Raw genomic sequence first — 18,523 nt, forward strand, 5'->3', positions numbered from 1 at the left:
TTCTCTCATGAAATAACCTGACTTTACTGTATCATGTCACTTAACAGTCTTGGCTGAGCAGGAAAGTGAACATTAGCCCTATTACTGCTTGAGGATGAGGTACCTCATGGTAAGGACCTGTTCTTTGTTTTGTCAGGGTTCATCTGGCTATTGAGAAACAAATATCCCAAGGGGCAGAAAGGCTGCAAGTCAGCATTCTGGGCAAGGAGTAGACAAACATGAAGCACTGCTTTGCATTCATTTCTCTCCTGAGGTCTCAGTTGAAGCTCTGGTGGGATGACAGTGGAGAGATGCCTGCAATGTGCGCAGACATTTCAATTGCTGGTATCTGCTCCCTTATATTTAGATAAGAGGTCAAGGTACAGGTATGTTATCTTTGTTTTAAGAGGTAGAAGAAGCGAAGTTTTGCAGAACTTCTGTGACTGTTCATCTTCAATGCTTTCATTATGTGTTTCAGCACAAAGTGAAAAAACACCCATCCCCTCTGCTTCTTCCCTCCCCCTCAAAATATCCACAGCCGTAGGAGGCAACTGCAGGAGAATCAGGTGTTTTTTCATGGACTAATGCTAGGAGTAAAGCAGTGTGAACACGGCTTCTTGCTTCCTGAGCAAGTACCAGCCTGCATGAATTGTGAATTTAATGTTTTCCTCTGCCTTCAGATTAAACATTATATTTTAATTTCTAGATTCCCCCACAAGTATCTGGGAACCTCTCTCACGTCTAAGACATTGCCCTAACATGGTCAGTGAAACACTAAGATTTTTTTTAAAAGGAGCCTGGTGCAGCCCAGGAGTTTGGAAGTCTTACTTACTGCTCTACTGTGCAGGCAGAGGAATAAGCTATCAAGGAGGCTCTTGCCTATGCATTCCCAACCTTCCTTTTGTATCTTTATCTTCCTTCCTCATCCTGATACATTCCAGTATCTCCCCTGGATCATTAAAACATCCAGACATATGGATAGGAGATAAGAAGTGAGAGATATTTCATTGTGTAAGCAAAGATGGGTAGCCCAAACTCGTAAGCCTAGATCCTACTGCTGAAACCTTTTATACGCTTCAGAATTAGACTAAAGGTCTTGGGTATGTTTGAAGAGAAGCAGACTTAGGTGGAAAAGAAAAAAGAAAGAAGAATAAAAGGAAGCAGAGGCTTAGTTTGAGAACTCACTTTTTGCTTCACCTACAGAGCTCAATGGAAATACTTCTTTACAGGGTAGCAAGAAGAGAATTTGGCACTAAATAAGCCAAAATCTGGGTTATAGGTATTATTAAAGTTACACAGTTCAATGAGGCTAACATGATGCACTAACACCACAGAAGGTGATTAGGATTAAATGCTAGTAGCATTCTCACTGCATTGTGACAGCAGCCAAGCAGCACTCTGTCCACACTGAGCTACAGCAGACTGCAACGGAGCAGTAATTGCATCCTACACTGATGGCTACCTGAAAGAAGAAACCTTTAATTGCAAATAAATGTAAAAGTTACCTTTCCTCATTCTAGTATTTTAGAGGACTATGTAAGTTCTGCAAGAATTATACATGGGAAAAGTTTAACACGCTTTTTCTGTCATGACTTTTGCTAGCTAAAGATAACAGGCAGAGGTGCCACAGCCTTCTGTCCCCACAGTTCTGTGTGGCAGCAGGCACAGACAGGCAGAGGGCTGATGCAGACATCTGTGTCACTTTTCTGATAAGATCTGACAACGTTAACGAGATTTGGGAATGACTAGTCATGGTGAAAGATCAGAAATGGCTCCGCTTCACCCCTGAATCCTGACAGGAGAAAATGCGTGAGTGACATATCAGAATGGGAGGAGGAAAGATTAAAAAAAAAAAAGGGCAAGGGAAAAAGCTAATTGCAATCTGCAGCCAATTTAAAACATGTCTCTTGAACTCACTATCAGCACCGTGATCTGATTGTTCATCCACCACACAGTGCCTGATAAACACTGATACTCTGTTATTAACATATTGCCATCTAGTATCTATTGTATCTATTAATGCTTGTCAGAGCCCCCTCGTGTAGTAGTATTTTCCCCTCTATCTGCATCTTTTCTTTTTTTTTTTTTCTCCTGTGGTCAGATGAGAATCAAACAGTAAGAGTTTCTTGCTAACTCCTTTTAACATCTCTGATAAGGTTATCCGGGATCCTAATGGTACATCCTAAAGTCAGATTCAAAAGCAGACAATCACTAATGGCCTCCCGTGAGCAGTGGAAATTCTGCTCTTTTTAAAGGCTTTACATTTCCCTGCCGTGGACTGAGCAGTTTGGTCTTCTGACACAGAAAAGCTGTCAATCATCTCAGTCAGTGCTCTCACTAAGCAAGGCACTTCATAAGCCACATGACCCAGCCAGACAAGACATGGAGTATGGAAAGGCAACAAGTGGCTTAGATCTCTATGGCATTATTAGGCACAGGGATGGGAGCCGACACGCTCAGACATGGGCTGTTTTTCTCCCTACTCTCCACCTTTGCCTGAAAGGGAATATATCAACAAAGGGAAAGTTTAGCAAGAGCTTAATCAAAGCTTCAGGCAAAAGGGCTGGAAGTCTGTCTGTGTCTGCTAAAAGGCTGACAAAACTTTAAGGTCTGTTGTCTGGCAGTGCTAGTGCTACATTTCAGGCTCATTATCAGGCTAAAACAGAGGGCCCCATTCTACAAAATGCAAGGCTGGGAAAGAGAAGAGAATCAGTCCCAGGGACTCTTCTGTAAATTAGATGTCCTTGTTTGCTGTTGACTTTACCACTCCATACACACGGCCTTTCCTCACATGTATACATGTTGCTCTATTTGCATTTGGCAAAGACACAGTCCATTTCTCCTCTTCCTCTGCAAAAATGATCATCAATTGAAAGACAAGGTTTCTTCAGACAGGGTGTCTGTAAGGATCAAAGGGAGACAGTTGATTTTCTCAAGCTGGTGTTGGAGGCAGAGAAAAAGAAGACAATCCTTGGAAGAAAAGTTGCTTTGACATCTGCACCTACCCCTCAGCTGGGAGCCATGCTGTCCAACAAGAGCAAGAAGAGATCAGGAGGAAGGAAGGCTGCCAGCCCTGTGAAGGCTGCTGTCCGGCTCCATGGCTGCCCTCCACTCCAGCTCAAGACTAGTATATATGGCACAAGAAGCAGCACAGAGTATCAGCTATTTACAGGACTTACTGCCTGCTTAGAGGCACAAGGAAGTACGTGGCCAGTCTCAGACCAGTGTGCAGTGAACAAAACTCCCAGTCACATCTCAAACCATGGGTCTCAATATTTGTGGCTGTCCTGTTCGCATGCTCACCTGAGCAGCATGCACAGTGGATACAGAGAGATTTCTAATAGGGAAGATTATTACACAAGGTATTTTGAAAGGCCTCTTCCCCCATGAGCTCATTAGTTCCAATGGGGAGAAGAGCAAATGAGGAGAGTGGAAAATAGAGAGGCAGCTAGCTTGAGACATCTAAATTGTAAGCAAAAACCTGTGAGGAAATAAAAGTTGCAAGCAAATAAAACTGTCTTTCAGGATTTAATGAATTCCTGTCTGTGAATCTGCCTGAATCTATTTAAAGAATCAAATTTCATCCTGGTATATAAATTTCAAAAGTTTGTAGGAGCTACTTCAGCTTACACCATTGGTAAGTATGCTCATTATGTCTGAAAGACTGGAAATGCCCAAGCACAGAAGTAATTGCACAGCAACTTTCCTTTCTATGAGTGAAACTGGTTACTTGAGACCAATGTTTCTGAGACCACTAGTATCATGAAATCTCACAAATAAATTACAGGAAGTCAAACCTTCTCTGCCAGACTTGTGGAAAACTGTAGAATAGGGTTCTTTGTGTAGGGTGTGCTCTCTAGTATTCCCTGCAGCCTTGTACTGTAAGAACAGATCACCATAAAACAGAAAAATTAATGGAAACCAATTGCTACGTTAAGTTTGTGTGCTCTGTTAAAAAGTAAGTTAACAAGAGAAAAAGCTGGCAATGATATCTAACTTCAAGACAGGAGTCCTCTGGAAAAAGACATGATCAAGTAATTAAGGGGTATATCATAATACAAATGGGCAAAAGGGCTAATTAACATTTGTAAAATCAGCCTCCATTCTGCTGTTTTCTGATTGCCAAGTTCTTCAATTTCCAGCCTTCATAATACAAGTTTAATGTGACTTTTTGTGTACAAAAAAGAGCTTTCTTATTAGCTGCGCCTTGTCTAGTCTCTTACTTGCATGCCTGCCTGGACTGAGTCACAGTACAATGAGTCTCTTGCCTCCTGAAGTCATGTAATTATCTCAGGATCTTAAATTAAAAATAGGGCTCTTGTAAACCTCCCTGCTCTGAAGAAAAATGTAAGTAGGCAAATCCAGAATAACCACTGTATTTGTGCCTGTGGAGAGCCCGGAACAACAGTTTTGAAAGATATCAAATGTCTTGTGTATTCTAATAGAAAACTAATTATTCTGGCAACTCTTTCAACACCATCCCATTAGGGAACTCTGTCATCCCAGTGGATATTTATGGGAGTAAGTACTTGGAGAAATCTTGCTGATGACCCTATCTGTTATTACTTCTGCTTCTTCTGAAGATAAATCTCCTTGATCTTCCTGGGAGAATAAATGAACCCAACGCTCAGAAGCACTTTGGGCCTTGCCTTAATCCCCTGGCATGCTCTTCTGAGTCTGGATTTCCACATGCCATCTGCTAATTTATGTCCTGGCTCCTCTGTCCTTCCTTATGTTTTGTGTCTATTAAGGGACTGAGAAACTACTTGAACTCCTGCTAAATGCAGGCTCAAACAGTGTGCCTGTTTATAGAGGAGGGCATAACTATTCGCAGTGTGCTTTGGTAGCTCCTACCTCCAGTAACGTTCACTAGAGCGTCTCACTCAGCAGCACCAAGAGCAAAGAACTGCAAAGAGACAGGCTGAGACAGATGAGAGATTTCCAGTTATTTTTAAGCCATCTCTCACATACAGGCAGTTCATGTTTATGGAATATGGCGCAGGAGTTATCTTAAAACCAAAGCGCATCTTCAGCTATGCATAAGCTGGACAAATCTGAAGTGAACCATACCCTCTAACCTCCTTCCACAGCCATTTTTGTGGCAATCAGAGAAAGCATTTCCTACAGGAACAGTTCATATGAAATTTGTAAATCTCCCCTTGGGGAGGAAACATCCATTTCCCCTTCTACCTGTCATTCTTTTTCGTTTATTGAATCAATAAGGCATGAAATTTGGGAGCCTATAAGAAAAAAATGAGCTGTTCATATCAAAGAGAGCCTGGATGGATAAAAAAAAAATCACACTGTTAGAATCTAGATCCAGTTAATGGGAATAAAAATAAATAGAAACAGAATCTAAATGTAAATGAACATTACATCACCACTGGCATTTAAGCTCATTTTTGAATACAGAATTAGAAACAAATTTAACTTGCAGAAACGTGCTGTGTGTTCACACACATTGCACTGCTCTGAGGACACAGGTCTGAATATTTTGTCTGTCGCTTCTGTCTCCCAAACAAACCACAGTTGGAAATTCATACTGGACAAGGAGGAAAAGAGATTCTGCAGAAGGGGCAGATCCCAACTTTCTGCTCAAAGGAGAGTAACAGTTAACGAGCTCTTGATTCCCTACCCTTACTTTGTAAGCTGCTGCAATATGACAACCAATTTTTCTGAGTTAGCCTTGCCCCTTCGGAATGCAGTCTGAATCTCCTGAGTGGCCATTTCTGTGCCTCCAGCATTCAATACAGGTTCTCCATCTGCTCAGACGAGGGATGCCTGTTACTGCCATGCATTTACATCATGAAGCCCCTTCTCTCCAACAATCTGTCGAGTGTGATTTCCCTGAAATAGTTAGCAGGAGGGCAGTGCTGTTTCTATGGGACAATCCTTGTCTAATCAAAGGAAGCCAGTGGGTTAGCTGCTGAATGAACACTTTCCAGCTGGGTAGTAAGGTACTCCTCTGTTTGATGAGGCAGCTGAATGTCACCCCTCCATGTCCTGCCTTCAGGGACGACAGCCGATTCCTTGCTTAGCTTGCCTCTCTACAGCCTGAAAGTGCTCGTCTCTTACCTCCGGAGATCATTGTTCAAATACCCATATTTTCCTCTTTACATAAGGAAAGAAATTGCTGGTAGTTGCTCTAAGCTAGTATTGTCAGTAGGTCACTGCAGCTTTTCTCAGTGTCTTCAAGCTGTAAGGGCATTTTCCAAAGATACTCATCCAGTTCTGTGCTCTGACTGCCAACCTGATGAATGTAATTTTTCTCTACTCAAAGGTGAGCCATTCTGCTCAACTACAAGCATGGGGTCCAACAGTTAGATGAAGATGCAGTGACTGTATCTGAATCTGGTTCTTTTGAGCGTGACTGTGTCTCACACTGCCTATTAAAGAGCAAAGTTTAACATTACTCTCACTCCCACTAATCCTTTTGTGTAATGTCACATTACGTATTCGCTTCTACAGCTATTTTTGTAGTTCGAGGCCTTAACTTGCATCTTCCAGCTTCCATTTCCTTTGAAGCTGCATCACATTCAGCAGTACAGATTTGTTCTTCTTTATTAGCACACAAATACACAGATATATTTTTTAATCATACTGAAATTACAACACCTGTAAATTTCTTTTCTTGTGGACACACCTTTTTTCAGAAACTTTTCAAGTTTTGGAAGACACGGCATAATAAGGGGGAGACAATTTCTCCCTCTGCTTGCTGCCACTCTAATGAGGCTGCAGACAGACCCCATACAGATCCTAGTACTCTGAAATCCCTTTGCTAGCCTTTATTCTGTCTGGATGGTTTTATTAGGATGTTAGCACAGTGTCATGCTATAATCAGCAGGAAGGTCTTGTTTATTGCTAGCTTGCTTGAAGACGAGCAGAGCATACCATCCTAGTGAAGTGGGATCTAATTACTAAGGTTTTAATGCAAAACCACTATGAAGAGATGTTATATAAGGCATGGAAGACCATGCAAGGGAAATCAAGACCTCATTGGCTGCACTGCTATTTGTATAGCATCAACATATTTTGTTGAAATACATGACTAATTTTAATGAATCTCATACTCTTAACCAATATCTTTGAAATTCTACAGCTCACTGTGGTGACTGAACAATACCTATTTATGAGTCGTTGATCTCCAGTGACACAGAGACTTGTTCCCAGCACTCCACAGCTGGTAATACCAGTCTTCAAATTCACTCTTGAAGAGCAGGAAACATATTCAATTGTCAGGTTCGACTCAAAAGGCAGATACACATCAAAAGGCTTCCTCCTTTTTTCCTCTTTTTTTTCCTTATTTTCACAGGAGAACAAGTCTGTTTTGCATCTGCTCATTTCAGTTCAACTCTCTCAACATCATGCAGATTAAACGTGAAAGAATATGATTTAATTCTAGCAAAGGAAAAGGTTAGGACCTTAATTATTTAATGAGAAAGAAGATTACAAAGAGAGAAACATAAACAAATATGCAATTTTAGCATCAAATTTCTTTCCCAGCTGACATCTCAAATCCTTGAGGTATGCCCTAGCCACGTGAACTCCAGGCACAATTTGCAAACTACAAATACAACCTGACTACTCTTACAAGTAAGACCTTAACTTCTGTGAAACTGGACACCTCCACAAAAAAAGAATCCTGTTCAATTTTTCTCCCTTCTTTTGTTCAAAATGGCATTCCCAAACATCACCATTCTTAACTTGGCACATCCTTCCATTTTCTGGAGCAGAACTGCTCCTCCTTTTCAGGACATTTGGGGTGAAACTTCTGAGTTACCATTCAATGGCACTCTTCTCATATAAGCTCATTTCTTTTGCCTTAAATGGCCTTTTGGCACACCACAACATTTTGAAGACTGTCATGATGTAAATCATAATAAGCACAACTCTGATAACATTATTCAACAATTCCACTAATCTCATATGACAATTCAGGCAAAAATGATATCACAATTAGATTTACGTTTCTCAGAAAGACTGCAAGGTAAAACATTAAAAAGATGGATGACAAAGTAGGTTTGTAGAGATGCTTTGTCCAACACTTTCCTTTGTCCGTGGTTACTTTCAGGAGTTCATAACATCATATTAATATTTCACAGTCTTGGATCCCATGGGTCAAAACTCTTTGTTTACAAAAGGCTTCTACTTGGAAAATATATCAACTTCACCTTGGGGAAAGCAACTGTCTAACTGAAGAGTTACAGGAAAGGATTCAGTAGGTGTGCTCACAGCTTGTCTCCAGCATTTTGTCCAGATGCTCATCTCAAGCACTCTGTCTCCAGCAATGGAAATTGCTTCAGAAGTATAGATGCTTGGGAATTCAGCAGTTTTGGAATAATCTGCACATGAAGACAAGTAATGTCTAAGTCTTAACAATCACCACGTGTCTCTCCCTGGAGAAGGCTGTTCTGCAGGGATACTGGATGCTTTCTGCTGTGATCACCATCATCTTTCACCACACCTTTTGATTTTGCTGCCTGATTTAAGAGCCATCTCTCATCTCTCCACAGAATAACGCTCAGGCCGCTGAATCTTTAGCACTTACTGTGTACCACAGAGAGGAGCACTACATGGCACTAAATTCAAATCAACCTTTGTGGATACCGAGAGTTATAGCAAGACTGCAGATCAGCAGCAGACATGGTTAAATAGCCTGGACTTCTGGGAAACTAATAGCTATGCAGCCTGACAGTTAGGGAGGCAAGGACCCACTGGTGACACAACATGGGATTAATCAATTATTTTTATAAAAGCAATCAATAAAATTGATTTCCACATGGATTTTTTTTTCTTACTTTGATTTCCTAATGCCACTATCCTGGATCACTTTGAGCTGGAAAGTCAAACTCTGCAGATTTGGAAATATCCACAGAAACACTTGTGACAACACCTAAGGGAATCACAATCTGTTTAAAGTTCCTTCCGCAAGTTGAGGTATAATTTAATTTGTAAGACAGTGATACTAATATGAAACTACTGAACCAATAAAGATCCTCAAGAAAAAACTACTTATTCCCAAATCCTTACTGGGGAAAGAGGAATCACAGAATGGTTTGGGTAGGAAGGAACCTTTAGATGATCTAGTTCCAACCCCGTGCTATAGGCATGGACACCTCCCTCCAGACCAGGCTGCTCACAGCCCCATCCAGCCTGGCCTTGAACGCTTCCAGGGAGGGGGCATCCACAGCCTCTCTGGGCAACACATTCCAGTGTCTCCCCACCCTTGCAGAAAAGAATTTCTTCCTGATATTTAGTCTAAATCTACCCTCTTCCATTTAAAACCATTTCCCCTCATCCTGAATAAATCATCTAATTCCAAGAAAGTCACTTGACAGATGAAGAAAGGCAAATTCATGCAGAGCAATGTTCAGAAAAAAATGAGAAAGTCAATAAACGTTTCTTCTCTTTTTATGAAGAGAATTTGGAACTACATTTAGATTTGCAACCAGAAAACATCATTCAGTATTCTGAAAAAGAACTGCGTCCACGAAGTCTTAAGCTTCAGTGTGATGTAACAGAGGGTCAGTGTTGTTATCAGCTATTTCTAATTTCCACCTCTCTGAATAGATCTTTTCTGCCCAAGAATTCCATTAGAAGATCAGTCAAATGCTGCTTTCAGCCTGAAATCATTATCTTGTTGTAAAGGATCTGAGACTTCAAAAGTAAAGATTTTTTTTCCTTTCTTATATGCCCACCCACACACACAAATGCATAAGCTCCGAGATTGTGGGAAGCTTTTATCATTGCTGGGTTTCTCACTTGATTTGAGATCATTTAGTCTTTCCTTCCATTTGTTTCCCTATGACATGCTATTTCACTGTGGAAATGTGTCATCGGTGCCAAAGAAACTATACAAGGCACAAGATGGAAGAGAGTGAATAAGGAAAAAGGTAAAACCTCATTATGGTAAACAGCAACATCTGCATTCAGACTTAAGTGAATAGTGACAAGAAGCAATTTAAATCTCAGCTGCTGAGCCTACATAACACATATTTAGAGACACGATGGGCACAGACCACCACTGACACTCCTGCCAGCGGGGCCAACGTCGCTACAAACAGGGCTGCATGAGGGGGAGCGCGCACTTCTGCAGACACTCTGGCAGACAGCATAAAGGAAGGCCCAGCAATGTGGAAAGTAGAAGCAGGCCTCCCACATGCTGTGTGCTTGTTGGCTTTTAATGAGGAATAACCTGTTCTGGGAAATGAGTGAAAGTTGAGATGGTGGATTTTGTAGGAGCAGCACCTGGCAACCTGTGAAGTGCTTTGGCTTTGGAAACCAGACTTCTACAAGCACAGAAGATGATCTGCCAGACAGCTACCCTCGGCAAGGTGCTGGAGATGCCAGCTCTGAGGAGTTCCAGGTAGAGACAGGAACAGCTATGTAGCCTCTCATTAAACACAGTGCCCCTTATTTTGTCCTACTGTATGCAGTAATGAGTTGAAGTTCAGTAAACACGAAGAGTTAAAGGCAGCTAAAAAATATTGGATGTGATTGTCCGTTATACAGCTCAGACGCGCTGATTATTTTGCCAGGAATAGAACTGATAGGGTTTGAAACAAAATTCTTAAATGAGAGAAGACGGGAGAGGGGCCTTGGTCTTGTATTTGCCAGCAGCAAAACAATAGAGGAAAAGGATGTTAATTAAACATCTGACTGAAGAAAGGATGGCACCCAAATGTAATCCTGCCCGATAGGGTATGCATAAATCCTTTCAAAGACAGGAAAAACCATAAACATTTCACAACATATGCATTCACTCTGATTATCTGTAAAGCATCATAGATGTGCTTGGCACTTTACTGACAGAAACACTGGCAGGTCCCTGCCTCAGGGCATCTATAATTAGAGCACAGCAAGGGAAGATGATGGATAAGAGTGTATGGGAGGACAGGGATGCAACAGTGAAAGATCATGAAGAGCTTTACATACATTTCTCCAGATTTGTTGTTGTTGTTTTTCATTTAAATGTGATATATTTAAAATCTAGAACTGAGAAATGACAGAACTTCCAGTTCTTTGCTCCACAAACTTTCTTCTACCTCAAACCAGAGCAGAAAACTGAAGTTTTGAAATTTCTCGTGAAACAAATGCATTCAAAATGGTGATCTGGAGACGGTATCACAGAACTCATTACTTTGCTACATGGAAGTATTTCATTCCAGCATTACCATGTTGAAAAGTATCACATTCTGACGCAAGAAGTTAAAAAACAAGTCTTCAGCTTCGCCACTAAGAAACACCAATGCCCCCAGCACAAATAGTTCTTGAATGTCTGAATATTTGGTTTCTACAAAGTTTTCTAAGAGAAGAGGCTCCTGTGAAGTGGTTTGGTGTGGCTGAGTGAACACTTTCTACAGGAAAACAGCTTCAGCAGAATTCTTTCAACCAAACCCAACACAAAGACCGTATTTCCAAAGAAGGTAGAATCAGGGAGAGCATACTGGGCATAGAATAGTATTTTTCAATAGAGGAAGAATGAAGGAAAAAAGATGACTACAGAGCAACTATCCCTTCTCAGAGAGGCCAAGAGCACCAGGAGAGCTCTGCTTTTTTTTCCCCAGCATTTGAAGTAATTTCATAACTGAAGCAACTTTCTTAGCAGAGATGCTATGAAAGCAGTTCTGCAAGTCCTAAAGAGCAAGTATTGCTGTGGCACTGAGCCCCCAAAAGCCCCTCTGTGTCCAAGAGCTGCGAGAGGTGGCACAATGATATTGCTGTGGTACTGAAGGGAGGCCAGCTGCCAAACAGGGCAGCTAGCATTTCATGGGCCCCTTTAAAACAAAAGCCTTTCTTTGGTTACAAAAGAGAATAACTGAGATGAACTCACACGTCCTGTGGGAGCCGAAGAGAGATCAGCTACAGACTTCTGAGAGGATACCACTGGCCTGGAGACATTAACAACTTCTGATCCACAGCTTCATGCAAGAAACCTGAGCAGGCAACCACTTTCCAGACCTTTTCAAGTCTATTAACACAGTTCTGAAGCACATGGCTTTCCCTCAGATCCATAATTGTGATGTGAAAGTCTCTGTGTCTTGCACATTAGCGAGTCACTCTGTATTTTCCTTCTGCCTAAGAAACAATCCGACTATGGAGGAATGTGAAAGGGAAAATATTTTTTGATCTTGCATCTTGATTCTCAGGAGAAAATAACCTGGGTTAAGCCTTTACTTGATTTGCACTCACTAGAATAAGCCCTTGGGTAGCCTAATGTCACCAATAGGGAGGGGGAAACACACTGGGTACAGTAAATGTACTCTGCTGCAGATAAACCTTTGTAAAGGCAAGCACGTCAGGCTAGGAGCAAAGCAGCAGACAGCAGTCACAAGCCCTGACATTCACCCTGTGCTGTAATCAGCCAGAGTGCCCCTTTCCCCAGCTTCACAAGCACTAATGGAGTATCCGGAAACCTGGAAAGTGGCAATGAATTACTCTCAGCAGGGTAAACCGCATGTCTGTGGAGAAAGAATTGTGTTCCATGCCATTCATAATACAAACAACATCAAGGCAAAGGTTAGCAGGTGGCTGCTTCCCTTGGAGCTGTAATTAATATCATCTGAGCAATGCAAAGAGACCCAGAGAATGCCAGGTGTCTCCTCTCTGCAACCATCTGTGGAAAAACAGGATGTTGGTCCTGATAACAGAAGTCTTTCCTGCAAAGCAGGAAGTTAGGAGGATGGGGAAAACAGATTATTTGAAGGAGCTTCAGTTAATAGCGTGATCCTATAGCGTGTCTCTAAGCGTAAAAGATGTTAGCAACAGTGACCAACAGATCTGACTTTTCAACATCTGCTGTCATTTAACATTCTTTCTGTAGATGGCAGATAATTGCTGCTTGTAAGGCTGAGGGGAGGCAGTAAATGGTTCTCATGCCACCAAAGAAATCTAATGAGTGGATCTGAATTTGGGGTGTACCACAGTTTTGCACAATTTCAGTAGGATTTCTCATCCATCCAAGAACTGATGCGTAGGAAACCACCTGTTTCCTTGGATACTTCCATTAATTTACTGTGCTTCTCCTAAAGCACCCCAGAGCACTCTTATGTCTAGTCCACTAAGGATCATATCTCATGGAAACAGCCCAGCCTCTGCTATAGCTGTTGCTAACATTAAGATGAGTGCAAACCGCCCACCTGCAGGCTTAGGTGGCACCTACCTTAAAAAGAATAAAGGTGCTTGAGGCAATGTAACAACAGAGACAGGTAGGAGATCTTTTCAGATTGCTTATTATATTTGCCTGCCTTGGGTGTGCTTTCTGCCCTTCTCTGGTGACCGTACAGAGAAAATGTCTGGTACTGCAGGACAGCTAAGGATCTGCACCAAGCCAGTGCAACAGTGGGGCTAAGTCTAAAGCTTCCCTGCTCCACCAGAAAGCCTCCTTTAATGCACTGCCCTCTAAATTGCTTTGCTTACAGACTGGAAGAACCAGGGAATGGTATGTTACTGTCTCTGATAAAAGTGAACAGGTCAAGAAATGAAAATGTTCTGTGCATCTGACATTACCAGGCTGAGTTCCTGCTTCGCACTGCTTGAGTAAACAAACTCTGAAGAAAGTCACATTTTGATACCATGCCAGTTTTCCCCTACAAGAAAATGCTTGTAGGTGAACCAAAAGGCTTTTAACTTACCCCTCGATGTGTCTGCACTGTTTGTGCCCTGCTGCTGCTAACATCTAAAACTGTTCAGGGAGTGATTCTCCTTCCTCTGAAACCGCAGCTTTCAGTTCTACTTATTTGCTCTGTGGATATAAAGATGTGAACCTGCTGATGGCTGGCTTGCGATGAGACTCGGTGGAATACTTTTCCTTGGAACTTTGGAATGTTTCACAAGCTCAAACTTCTACTTCCTCTGAGCAATAACCTGCTACTGTTTGACATTTCTGTCTCATTCCCTCCCACAAAGCCAATGGAGAGAGTTAGGGGCTGCATCGACATTGCTTACAGAACATAAGGCCCATAACACGGACTTTGCAGCGTTCTGCCTGGAACCAGGTACTATTCTCACCCCCACCCAATTCCAGGGATTGCAGCAGATCTGTGGCTAGAGGTGTCAAAGGCCACACTCCTATTGACTACAGAAAGATGTTTTTCATATGGGATCAAACTTAATGGCTCTGGAGAGCAAAAATTTTGCTGTTGTGAAACTGTCAGCATTCAGAATTCTTACCAATTACAGCAATCTGTGCTCAGCAACTCCAATTAGCAACAGCAGCAACAAGACTTACAAAAATGAGAATATTGTGCTCAATTGTCTTAGGGATGGAAGACACAAGTTCTGCAAATTCCAAGACTGTATCTTGAGTGTCAATAACCTATTCCTCTCCATTCCTCTTCTGAGTTATGATTCACAGAATGTTGGCCTCGACTCCAAATCAGTAAAGTTTTTTCTACTATTTCTCTGTGGCCTAGTAAAGTTCAGATGTTGGAAAATAATGCCCACTTCATAGGACTGCTATTTTCCTCTGTTTAAAGAAGAAAAAAACTATTTTTAAACAAGTCTGATTTCGCTTTTCCTGGGAAGAGCTGGTATTTGGCAGACCCTGTAACTGGAAACATTAAGTTAATATAAAATCTAACATCATACAGCTTCCGTGTATGCATCTCCTTTCTTCTGTGCTATTATAATAAGATTAGAGCAGAAAATGTAAATATTTTAGCTACTGTTTCTGTACTTTCCTGCAACCTCCTATAGATTTTCCAGAGCCCAAGCTGTGTATCAGCAGGCCTGACAGGCTTATTCTGGATGTGATCCTTAACATCCACAGAGCTCAGAAAATTCATCTCAGTGGGCAATGAAAATATTTTTTCAAGAAATCCATGCATAAAGGGAAAAGTGTCCTCCTTTCTGATGGAACTGCTTGATTTATGGATCCACTGCCTGCCATCATTTACTCACAGCTTCCAGTTAGAGTTCCAGTTATACTGGTTCAGACTTATTCTTTCCATATGCTCCTGGCATCCTTTAGGTGCTGTAAGGGAGCTAAGGATACACCTTTCCTCACAGGTACTATCGCAAAGCCAGCATCTGCCCTTCTGACCAACTACTGCTACAGCACAACACTAACTTACCCAACACCATCATGTTCCACAATGGATAAGCTGACACAGGCAGTGCACTGCCCAAGCCACAAAGCCCTCTGCCAGCTGTTGAAGCAGGCTCAATCCCATTAAGATCTTCATATGCAAGGGGTCAAAACCAGCTTTGCCTAGCACTCATGCTAAATAAGCTGTATCTAACTGATATAACTGTTTATAACAGATGTGCCTGATTACAGAACCTGAGGCTCTGTAGTGCAGATTCCTAATGTGCCTGCGTTGCTACTTGTTAAAATCGTTAATTATAACTTTATGCAACAACAAATTATGTAGGACAGCTGTGCTAGCAGTATTGTAATTTGTGTCAACCCCCTATGGTCCCATTGGAAAAAGTGATCTAGGAATGCATATGCTGAAAAAAGATACTCATTTTCTACTGGCACATTTCACTGAAGGTATCATTAACATGGACAGCGATTGGCTAGAACAGAAGCAGCAGCACTTCTAAGCCTTTCATTCCTCTTACCAGGATTCTTCAATCACATCTCAGTAATATCAATTTGCTGGCACCATTAGCATTGCTGAAAGCGGCCCCCTGAACTCTTCAGGCACCTTGTATTTAGCCGTGTTCTACAAGGGTGCAGCACTGAGAGGAGAACACGCATTGCTGCTGATCAGATAATGAGGCACTCCTGGATTGTGACAGTCATTCTACGCTTCAGCAGGTGCTGTTTCACCACGTGCTTCTCTCTGTAAGCCAGCTATCGGGAAGCAGAGAGGTCATTGACTATTATCAGCAAATCGCTAGTTATTTCAGCTCCAGCACAAACCCATGCATGCTGTGCATTCAGGCCTGTAACACTGTCCTCACTGCAGTTCACACTGTCTCCTTACCAGAACCTGCTCCCAAATGCCCAAAATGTCATAGATCCACAAATGGGTGGATATATGACCGTTGACAATGGGTTATAAAACACCTTCTGCGCCCTGAAGCAACTTCATCTCTACACTACAAATCCCAAAGCAACACATTTAATACCACAAGAAGCCAGATACAAGCAGATGTTGCACGTTTACTCATATCTCGGGGTGCCATATGCTGCATGGTAATATTCTGTGCTTTTAGCAAAAGCATTGGTTTTCTTCTGTTTTTTAATGTGTCTGGTAAGTGACTACCATGAAGTAACATCACTCCATTGAGTTAGAAGTAATGTGCCCAAGTATCCCTGGAGAATGATCTGTTTGGTCATGATGGGGTGCTGGATCACTGCAGTACAAAGACTGAGTAAGCGAGTGACAGAAACGCAGAACTCCCTGAAACAGATTTCAGGAAGTAGCTTGCTGAAAGGGTGAGTGGAGGAAGGTGGCAATGAGCAGAAATGTGGCTCACTATGGACTCTGTGTTCAGCTGTCACTCACCCATTTGCGCACTCCTGGGAACTTGAGGAAGAAATTCCTGTCTCTTGAAGATAGTATCTCTCTGTGTAATGTGTAAATGGGCATCCGCGATGGAAACTCTTCTGCTTCACTGTTCCTGCAAAAGCAGAGGACTTGTGTCCCCAACCAACCAGCTCCAAACGTAGCCAGCATCCAGAGGGATTTCTCCTCATAGTTACAAACCTGCATGCCAACCACAGAGCATGTCAGAATTCAGCACGAGGGTGCAGAGCAGTTCACAAAAAGTTCATATCTTGTCATCTAACAATTTTTTGGCAGACCTGTTTCCAAATGTTTGATTGTATCATTTATTTTCTTTTTATAAATTTAGTATTAGTGAAAGAACTGTACACCGGTCTGACTCCAACATTTGCCATAGTAGTACCACAGATTCATAGCCTACACAGTTACAGTAACTAAAGCTCTTTTCTTTGCCTTGCTTATCTTGCATAGTATAGCTAAGGAATTGATCATTCCTAAAATAAAAGGCAGAAGCTCAGATTTGCTCTTATTTAGCCACAGTCTTCTTTCTTAACATCAGAAACGTCAGTTCATCTTCAGTGATGAATGAAGACTGGGCGCACTTTTAAACAGGGCTGTTTGAAATGTTTCAAATTTATTTCTTAAACACCTACTACACAGCCCTGAATTGGAAAGACTGAAGTCTCTACAATCTAGATCTGGATTGCTTGATAAAGAGGGAGACCTAAATGTCTCTTCTTTGAAACATGTTTGTGCACAAAGAAGTATGCAGGCACTCTCACGTACGTGGAATACATATGAAAGTATCACACATTTTTACAGCACATAAAGCAGCTAAGTTTCAGTAAAAAATCTGGAAGGCATCGTTTAATGTGGTGTAAAGAAGAGTCCTCGCCCTTAATTATACATTCTCTCTGCAGTAGTGATCCACTGACACACAGAGATCTCAGATCCCTTTCATATTTTCTAATTTTCATCTAATAAGCAGGATGGTAAAAGCCAATGCAAGTCAGGAGTGAACTGGCACAACATTTGGAATGCTGTTGCAATGTTACCAGATCTTGTGGCTCTAATCCCAAATGTTATATCCTATATGATTCCTAATTTCCCAGCTCCTCAAATTAGAAAGAAAACATCAAAAGAAATCCCCAAACCACAAACTGTGAATGAAGTAAATGCTTGGAAACTGCCAAAAAGATACAGGCTTGTTTCTGAAAATTTAATAAATTTGAAGTTGGCCTCAAGGTTTGTGAGAGGCTAGCACGGGCATGCTGCTATGGTGACATAAGGAGGAGAAGTAAGGCTGCAGAGGCTCAGTGCTTTTTTCTCTTTTTGAAGGGTACGACAGGTGGCTGATGTCATTCCTGCATTATGCAAAGTGCAGGGAAAATACACCAGAGAGCTTAATACTGAATCTCCTGGCCTAGAGCAGGAGAACAAGACAGCACCAACATGGGAACACTAGAGGGAGCAAAGACAAGAAATCAGATGAAGAGGAATAAAGGCAGGAAGGGAAAAGCCACACTAGTTTCTGAGATAGCTCTGAGGAGGAGTGAAAGGGAAAGGAAGGTTTTGTGTCTTGAGCATTGCATCAAGTCCTCCGAGCATACACAAAGAGGATGCTCCTTTCCAAGCACATATGACAGAAAAGAACCACCTGGATTCTCATCTTGCATATACTGCTAAGGATTCAAGTTGTGTAGGTCAAACTGAGCCCTCATTCAAGCAGGTAACACACTTCTGGCAATGGCTTTGCCTGAGTTCACCTGCTCTTCAGGACAGGCCAGATCCAACCTCATTCCCCTGGTGATGCATCCTGAGGGCAAGACGGAATTAAAAAAAGCAAAATACTTTTCATCATCTCTCAGGGAGCTATGCAGACATGCCTGGTGCACAGAGGGCAGATCATCCCACCTGCTGCTTCTTTCATCCCTGGTCTGGAGCTTCCTAAAACCGCACGTGCTAGTTTCACGCTTTCTCATTAGTTTTTCCAGTCAGAATACAAACAGCAGTACATCTCAACTATGCTCCTCTTCAAGTCATCAGCATATGACACAGCTGCTCTTCCCACAATCTAATTCTCT

At 41.9% G+C, this 18,523-nt stretch overlaps 1 protein-coding gene across 17 annotated transcripts in view; it reads right to left on the reverse strand.

Moving 5' to 3' along the window:
* Positions 1-18,523, reverse strand: part of C8H8orf48 (chromosome 8 C8orf48 homolog) — a 92,169-nt gene that overhangs the window by 29,857 nt on the left and 43,789 nt on the right. Inside the window, exon 7 of one of the 17 annotated variants that reach the window (XR_002441514.1) lies at positions 16,440-16,640. The exons of the other annotated variants lie outside the window; for them this stretch is intronic. The gene's annotated coding sequence lies outside the window, so the exon portion shown is untranslated. The remainder of the gene's footprint in view (positions 1-16,439; positions 16,641-18,523) is intronic. 17 annotated transcript variants of the gene reach the window in all.

Source organism: Numida meleagris, chromosome 8, assembly GCF_002078875.1.
Source record: "Numida meleagris isolate 19003 breed g44 Domestic line chromosome 8, NumMel1.0, whole genome shotgun sequence".
NCBI lineage: Eukaryota > Metazoa > Chordata > Aves > Galliformes > Numididae > Numida > Numida meleagris.